Below are 8,549 nucleotides of genomic sequence, written 5' to 3'. Positions count from 1 at the left end.
AAAAATATGGTTTTTTAATCTCCACAATTTGTGAACTTTCCTTTTTTTGAATTCTAACTTCATCCTCTTTTGAGCAGAGAAGATACTTCGTATGATATCTATTTTTAAAAATCTATTGAGACTTAATTTGTAGTGTACACTGAAAAATGTCCCATGTGCTTTTGAGGAGAATGTATATTCTGCTGTTAGGTAGAGTGTTTTGTATATGTGTGTTAAATCTAGTTGGTTTATTGTGTTGTTTAATCCTTTATTTCTTTACTTATGTTCTGTCTGGTTATTCTGTCCATTATGGCGAAAGAGATATTAAAGCCTCCAACTATTACTGTAAAAATACCTATTTCTCCCTTCAATTCTGTCATTTTTGTTTCATATATTTTGATGGTCTGTCATTAGGTGTACAAATGTTTATAATGGTTACATATTCTTGCTGTATTGAATCTTTTGATAATGCATAACATCCTTCATTGTCTCTTATAGTTTATTTCATTTAAAGTCTATTTTGTATGATATTAGTGTTGTCACTCTTGCTCTCTTTTGGTTACAATTTGCATGAAAAATCTTTTTCCATCCTTTCAGTTTTAACCTGTTTATGTCTTTGGATCTCAAGTGAATCCCTTGTAGACAGCATATGGTTGGATCATATATTTTTATCCATTCTTCCAATATCTGTCTTTGATTGGAGTGTTTGTATTAATGTAACTACATATAAGAGTGAATTATTTGTCATTGTGCTGTTTGTTTTCTATATGCCTTCTAGCCTTTTTGCTTCTTATTTTCTGCATTCTTGTCTTTTGTGTTTAGTTCCTTTTATGATAGTAAAATATTTTAATTCCTTTCTCATTCCCTTTTGTATATGTTTATAGCTATTTTTTGTGGTTACAATGGGGATTACATTTAACGTTTTAAAGTTAAGATACTCTGATTTGAATTACAGAGTATTTACGTTAATATTAGCATTTGTAGTAACAATTGATTTTTTCTTTAAGTGTTTTAGTCCCTGAAATCATGAAGAAAACAAGAAGCACAATTACAAACCACTGTTAACAACAATACTAGCATTTATAATTGCCCATGTATTTACATTTGTTGATATCTTTATTTCTCTCTATGACTTTAAGTTACTGCCTAGTATCCTCTTTTCAACTTGCAGGACTCTTTTGAGCATTTCTTTCTTCTTTTTTTAATCTATTTTTAAACTTTTTATTTTGTGTTGGAGGATAGCCAATTAATAATGTGACATTATTAACCACTGTGTCACCATGTGTCACCATGTGACATTATTAACCAGAATTGATGTGACATTAACAGTGTGACAGATATAGATGAGGAGCAGAAGGACCCAACCATACAAACACATGTATCCATTCTCTCCCAAACTTCCCTCCCATCCAGGCTACCATATAACATTGAGCAGAGTTCCATGTGCTATACAGTAGGTCCTTGTTGGCTATCCATTTTAAACATAGCCATGTGTACATGCCTATCCCAAACTCCCCAACTATCCCTTCCTTGTAGGGCAGGTCTATTGGTCACAAAGTCCCTCAATTTTCAACTATCTGGAAATTTCTAGATTTCTCCCTCACTTTTAGAGAACAGTGTTGGTGGATATAGGACTTTTGGTTGATTTTTTTTTTCTTTTAATACTTCAAATGTATGGGCCTACTGTCTTATGGCTCAAAAATTGTCAGAAATATGACAATTATCTTATTAAGGCTCCTTTGTGTGTGATGATTTGCTTCTCTCTTGCTGCTCTTAAGATTCTCTTTGCCTGGCTTTTTATGGTTTAATTATGACTCTTGATGTGATTCTTTTTGAGTTTGTTTTATTGGAGTTTGTTGAGCTTCCTGGATGTTCATATTTATGTCTTTCATCAAATTTGTGAAGTTTCCAGTTATTATGTCTTCAAATTCTTTCTGCCCCTTTCTCTCTCACATCTACTGGGACTGCCACAGCGCTTATTTTGATCCTCTTGATGGTGTCCCTTAGGTCTCTTAGGATCTGTTTACTTTTCTTCAATCTCTTTTCTTTCTTCTCTTTAGACTCAATAATTTTCATTGTCCTATCTTCAAGTTGGCTAACTCTTTCTTCCTCCTGCTCAAATCTTCCTTTGAATCCCTATAGTGAGTTTTTCATTTCAGTTATTGTATTTTATAGCTCCAGAATTTTTTTTTTGGTTCCTTTTTGAGTTTTCTATCTATTGATATTTCTGTTTTGTTCAAACATCATTTTCTTGACTTCATCACATTTTCCTTTAGTTCTTTGAGCATCTTTAAGACAATTGTTTTGAAGTCTTTGTGTAGTATATCTGCCATTATATCTTTTTCAGAGATAGTTTCCATTGATTTTTTTCTTTGAGTCACCCATACTTACTGTTTCTTTGTATGCCTTGTCATTTTTTATGAACACTGGATATTTGAATCAATTAATATGATAATTCTGGAAATCAGATTATCCCCTTTTCCAAGAGTTTACTGGGGTTTTTTGTTTTATTTATTTTAATTGTTGTAGGCTGTCTTTGTGCTGAGGATCAGTCTGAGGTATAAATTCAATGTCTTCTCATATCTTTTCTGAGACTCCTTGGGCATGCATGGTCATTTTCTAATTTTCCTTGTATATGCATATGTTTTTAAATATCCTAGTCTTTAATGTCTGGTTCTTGAGAGGGAAAAAAGATAAAAATGAAGGATGGATAAAAAGATGCCATACCTTTAAATCTTATGGATGTCACTTCAGCTAGAGAGGGAGAAGCTCGCAACAATAGGAGAGATGCAACAACAATGGCTGCCAGCCTCTTTGTCTCTACCTCTGTAATCAAAAAAAGCAATCAGCCATCACAGAAGAGATCCCTGATATTTGGAGGACAGGATCCCTGATATTTGCTTCTACATACTGCATGCAAGCTATTGCAGGAATATGTGCACAGCTGCCTGCCATGTGGCTGTGGGGTGGAAGATGGGTAGCTGCTACTGTGCTAAGAGCTAAAATTGGCTGAAATTAGCCACAGTTCACCATCCAAGTCCTCCCCTGGAAGCTGAAAACCTTCAACAGATTCCAGATTTCCAAAATAGATACATCAGACAGAATTTCCTGGTGCAACTTTAGGTGGGGAGACAGATTTCTGGTGCTTCCTATTTTGATATTGTCTTAGAATCTTCCTCTATACCTGGATGCTTTTTTATTGGGTGCCAGATATTGTCATTTAAAACTGTGTTTTGGAGTTTTTTTTGTATTTCTTTGATTTTGATCTTACATGCAGATAGTTATTTGGTAACTATGTGACTCCTTTGAGACTTGCTTGTGATTTCTTTTTTTTTTTTTTTTTCTCGTGGATCCAGAGTAGTCTTTATTCTAGGACTTATTTGGCAATACTCTTCTGAGACATCTCTCTGATGTCTACTTTGTCAAGAGATCCTTACACTCAGCTGTTGAGAACATGAACTATTCCCAGTTTTGTTGGTTCTGGTTATTGTTCCTCTTGCCCTTTGCTTTGGTAGCACCCCAATGTAATGTGCTATTTAGTTCTCAGTTGAAGACTACAGATTACGGGAGCTCTCCTTCTCTGTAAAAGTTTTTTATTCCAGTACTCTGCATATTCCAGCCACCTTCAACTTCCCAAATTCTCAACCTTCTCTTCAACTCTGGTTTAAATATTGTATACAGATTTTAAGGGGTAGATGTATATTTTCACTTCTCATGAGTAAATAGGAGTCAGATTGCTGGGGCATAGGGCAAGTATATGTTTTATCTTATGAGAAGCTGCCAAATTATGTTCCAAGTGCTGCACCAAGTGTAGCCAACGAAATGCTTGCACTGTTTTACAGTTTCGCCCAGTAACATATAAAAATTCCAAGTGCTCTTCAGTCTCTCCATTTTTGTTTTAGCTGTTCCAACAGGTATGTAATGGCATTGCATTGTAGTATTAAATTTTCATATTCTTAATGATGATATTGAGCATTTAAACTGTGCTTACTGTCATTGACATATCTTCTTTGATGAGGTTTCTATTAAAATATTTTCCACGTTTTTAAAGTTGTGTGATTTGGGGCTTTTAATTAAGAATTTTTCATTTACATGCCATCAAACTCACTCATTTTAACTTGTACAACCAAAAAAAAAAAAAAAATAGAAGAAGAAGAAAAGAAAGAAGATAAACCTGTACTACTATCACTACCATATAGTTTTAGAAATTTTACATCATTTCAAAAATTCCCTTGTGCCCATTTGTCCTCAGTCTCTGCTCCTGCCCCAAGACAACTGGTGATCTGTTTTATATCTTTATAGAGTTGCATTATTTGAATTTTGCACAAATGAAATGATCAATATGTAAATAATATTTTGTTTCTATTTTTCTCCATTTAGCATAATGTATTTGAGATTCTTTAATGTTATAGCATTTACTAATAGTTTGTTTATTTTCTATTGATATATAGTAATGCATTAATGCATTATATATAGTAATCCATTTGAACACAGAGTTTCAAAGAATAGCAAGGCAAGATAAGAAAGCCTTCCTCAGTGATCAATGCAAAGAAATAGAGGAAAACAACAGAATGGGAAAGACTAGAGATCTCTTCAAGAAGATTAGAGATACCAAGGGAACATTTCATGCAAAGATGGGCTCAATAAAGGACAGAAACAGTATGGACCTAACAGAAGCAGAAGATATTAAGAAGAGGTGGCAAGAATACACAGAAGAACTGTACAAAAACGATCTTCACGACCCAGATAATCACAATGGTGTGATCACTCACACTCACCTAGAGCCAGACATCCTGGAATGTGAAGTCAAGTGGGCCTTAGGAAGCATCACTATGAATAAAGGTGATGGAATTCCAGTTGAGCTATTTCAAATCCTAAAAGAGGATGTTGTGAAAGTGCTGCACTCAATATGCCAGCAAATTTGGAAAACTCAGCAGTGGTCACAGGACTGGAAAAGGTCAGTTTTCATTCCAATCCCAAAGAAAGACAATGCCAAAGAATGCTCAAACTACCGCATAATTGCACTCATCTCACACGCTAGTAAAGTAATGCTCAAAATTCTTCAGGCTGGGCTTCAGTAATACGTGAACCATGAACTTCCAGATGTTCCAGCTGGTTTTAGAAAAGGCAGAGGAACCAGAGATCAAATTGCCAACATTGCCTGGATCATCGAAAAAGCAAGAGAGTTTCAGAAAAACATCTATTTCTGCTTTATTGACTATGCCAAAACCTTTAACTGTGTGGATCACAATAAATTGTGGAAAATTCTTCAAGAGATGGGAATACCAGACCACCTGACCTGTCTCTTGAGAAACCTGTATGCAGGTCAGGAAGCAACAGTTAGAACTGGACATGGAACAACAGACTGGTTCCAAATAGGAAAAGGAGTACGTCAAGGCTGTATATGGAGGCTTGCCTGGAAAATCCCATGGACGGAGGAGCCTGGTAGGCTGTAGTCCATAGGGTCGCTACGAGTTGGACACGACTGAGCAACTTCACTTTCACTTTTAAATTTCATGCATTGGAGGAGGAAATGGCAACCCACTCCAGTATTCTTGCCTGGAGAATCCCAGGGATGGGGGAGCCTGGTGGGCTGCCGTCTATGGGGTTGCACAGAATTGGACACGACTGAAGCGACTTAGCAGCAGCAACGCTGTATATTGTCACCCTGCTTATTTAACTTATATGCAGAGTACATCATGAGAAATGCTGGGCTGGAGGAAGCACAAGCTGGAATCAAGATTGCTGGGAGATATATCAATAACCTCAGATATGCAGATGACAGCACCCTTATGGCAGAAAGTTAAGAAGAACTAAAGAGCCTCTTGATGAAAGTGAAAGAGGAGAGTGAAAAAGTTGACTTAAATTTCAACATTCAGAAAACTAAGATCATGGCATCCGGTCTCATCACGTCATGGCAAATAGGTGGGGAAAAAGTGGAAACAGTGGTTGACTTTATTTTTCTGGGCTCCAAAATCACTGCAGATGGTGATTGCAGCCATGAAATTCAAAGACGCTTACTCCTTGGAAAGAAAGTTATGACCAACCTAGATAGCATATTAAAAAGCAGAGACATTACTTTGCCAACAAAGGTCCATCTAGTCAAGGCTATGGTTTTTCCAGTGGTCATGTATGGATGTGAGAGTTGGACTGTGAAGAAAGCTGAGCGCCAAAGAATTGATGCTTTTGAACTGTGGTGTCGGAGGAGACTCTTGTGAGTCCTTTGGACTGCAAGAAGATCCAACCAGTCCATCCTAAAGGAGCTCAGTCCTGGGTGTTCATTGGAAGGACTGATGTTGAAGCTGAAACTCCAATACTTTGGCTACCTGATGCGAAGAGCTGACTCATTTGAAAAGACCCTGATGCTGGGAGGGATTGGGGGCAGGAGGAGAAGGGGATGACAGAGGATGAGATGGTTGAATGGCATCACCAACTCAATGGACATGAGTTTGGGTAAACTCCGGGAGTTGGTGATGGACAGGGAAGCCTGGCGTGCTGCGGTTCATGGTGTCGCAAAGAGTCAGACATGACTGAGCAACTGATCTGAACTGAACTGAATGCATTATAAGGCTATATCACATTTTGTTTATTCATCTACCAGTTGATGAGCATTTGGATTTTTACCAGTTTTAGATTATTATGAATAATGTTACCATGTATGTTCCTAAACAAGTTTTTGTTGCTGTTATTGTTTTTTGCTACACCATGCAGCACGCAGGACCTTAGTTTCTTGACTAGGGATCAAATCCACATCCCCTGCATTGGAAGCATGGAATCTTAACCACTGGATCACCAGGAAACTCCCCATAAACAAGTTTTTGTGTGGTAAACATATGTTTTCATTTCACTTGGGAAGATAACTAGGAGTAGAAATGCTTGATTGTGTATTAAGTACATGTTTTATATCTTTGATGAAATATCTCTTCAACGTTTTGCCAAATTTTTAATAGGATTGTTTGTCTTCCTATTGTTGAATTGTAAGAGCTCTTTATGTATTCTGGATACATTGTTCCTTAGCAGATATATGATTTGCAAAAAATTTCTCTCAGTTATTATTTCACTTACTTGACAGTGTCCTTTGAACCCCAAAGTTTTAAAATTTGATGAAGTACAATTTACTTGTTTCTTTCATTGCTTATCCTTTTGCTGTTGCATCTTAGAATGCTTTGCCTAATCCAAGATCATGAAAGTTTATGCCCATGTTTTTTTCTAAAAGTTTTAGATTTTAAATTCTTATGCTAGGAATATAATCCATATGGAGTTAACTTTTTTGTAATGTATAAGGAAGGGGTTTACTTTTTTCTTTCACATGTAGTTATCCAGTATCCTAGTATCATTTTTTTTAAAGATTATTTTTTCCACTCTGAATGCCTAGGCATCCTTGCTGAAAGTCAGTTGACCATAAATGTCAGGGTTTACTTCTGGACTCTAAATTCTATTCCATTGATCTATATGTCTATTCTTATGTCATAAACAGTCCTGATTACTGTAGCTTTGTTGTAAGTGTTTTAATATCAGAAAGTGTGATTCCTCCAACTTCGTTCTTCTTTTTCAAGATTGTTTTGACTATTCTGAGTCACTTGCATTTCCATATGAGTTTTAGAATCAGCTTTTCAACTTCTGCAAAAAACACAGCTGGGATTTTGATTTTGATTCCACTAAATCTGTAGACCAATTTGGGGAGTATTGCCATCTTAAGAGTATTGTCCTCCCTCGGCCTTACTCCAGGGGCTTTTGCTGTAAGGCTCCTGGCATTGCTGGAGGGTACATGAACAAGCACGCATCCCTCCCCAGGGAGACTCTGCTGTCCTCTGGGGTCTACACGTGGAGCTGACAGTTCGGGGTGGGAGGCTGGCAGGCAACCTTCAAACAGGGTAGAGATGTTAGCTATCAGTAAGTGAAGGAGAGTGCACATGCCTGAAAGAACCAGGATAAAATGCTAAACTCCGATGTAATTGGAATATGAACCATGAGTCAAAGGAAAGACACACCAAATAATTTCTAACTGACTAGCATCCGAACATGTTGAAGGTTTCCTGTCGTTAATCAGGAGCACTAACTTGGGAGCTTATCTCATCCCAGAAGAAATAAAAAATTTAAAAAAAAAAAAGAAAAAAAAAAGAGTATTGTCCTCATCCACTCCATGAACATGAGATATCTTTCCATAAACATATAAAGGTCTTCTTTAATTTCTTTCACTGACGTTTTATAGATTTCAGTGTGTGAGTCTTGTACTTTTCTTTAAATTTATTTGCAAGTAATTTATTCTTTTTATGCTATTGTAAATGGAATTGCTTTCTTAGTTTCACTTTTGGATTGGTCATTGCTATTGAATTAACTTGAATTTTGTTCAAAGAAATTTTTCTGAATTTATTTATTATTTTAAATAGGTGTTTCTGTGGCTTCCATAGGATTTTCTATATACAAGATCATGTTATCTGAAAATAGAAATAGTTTTACTTTCTTCCTTTCCAAAAGAATCCTCTTCCTATCCCTCCACCCTTTACTTTTGTAATTATCCTGGCTATTATCTCTAGTACAGTGCTTGAATAGAAATGGTAAAATTGAAC

The 8,549-nt window shown here is 36.3% G+C and overlaps 1 non-coding gene across 1 annotated transcript; it reads left to right on the top strand.

Annotated features, from left to right (window-relative positions):
• The first annotated feature begins 7,687 nt into the window (after positions 1 to 7,687).
• LOC136147701 (small nucleolar RNA SNORA49) lies at positions 7,688 to 7,817 on the top strand. The gene has a single exon (XR_010659355.1). It is a non-coding gene; the product is annotated as a small nucleolar RNA SNORA49 (small nucleolar RNA).
• Positions 7,818 to 8,549: the final 732 nt, after the last annotated feature.

Source organism: Muntiacus reevesi, chromosome 15 (assembly GCF_963930625.1).
Source record: "Muntiacus reevesi chromosome 15, mMunRee1.1, whole genome shotgun sequence".
NCBI lineage: Eukaryota > Metazoa > Chordata > Mammalia > Artiodactyla > Cervidae > Muntiacus > Muntiacus reevesi.
Note: the sequence above shows the minus strand (reverse complement) of the source record. Positions and strands in the feature narration are given on the sequence as shown.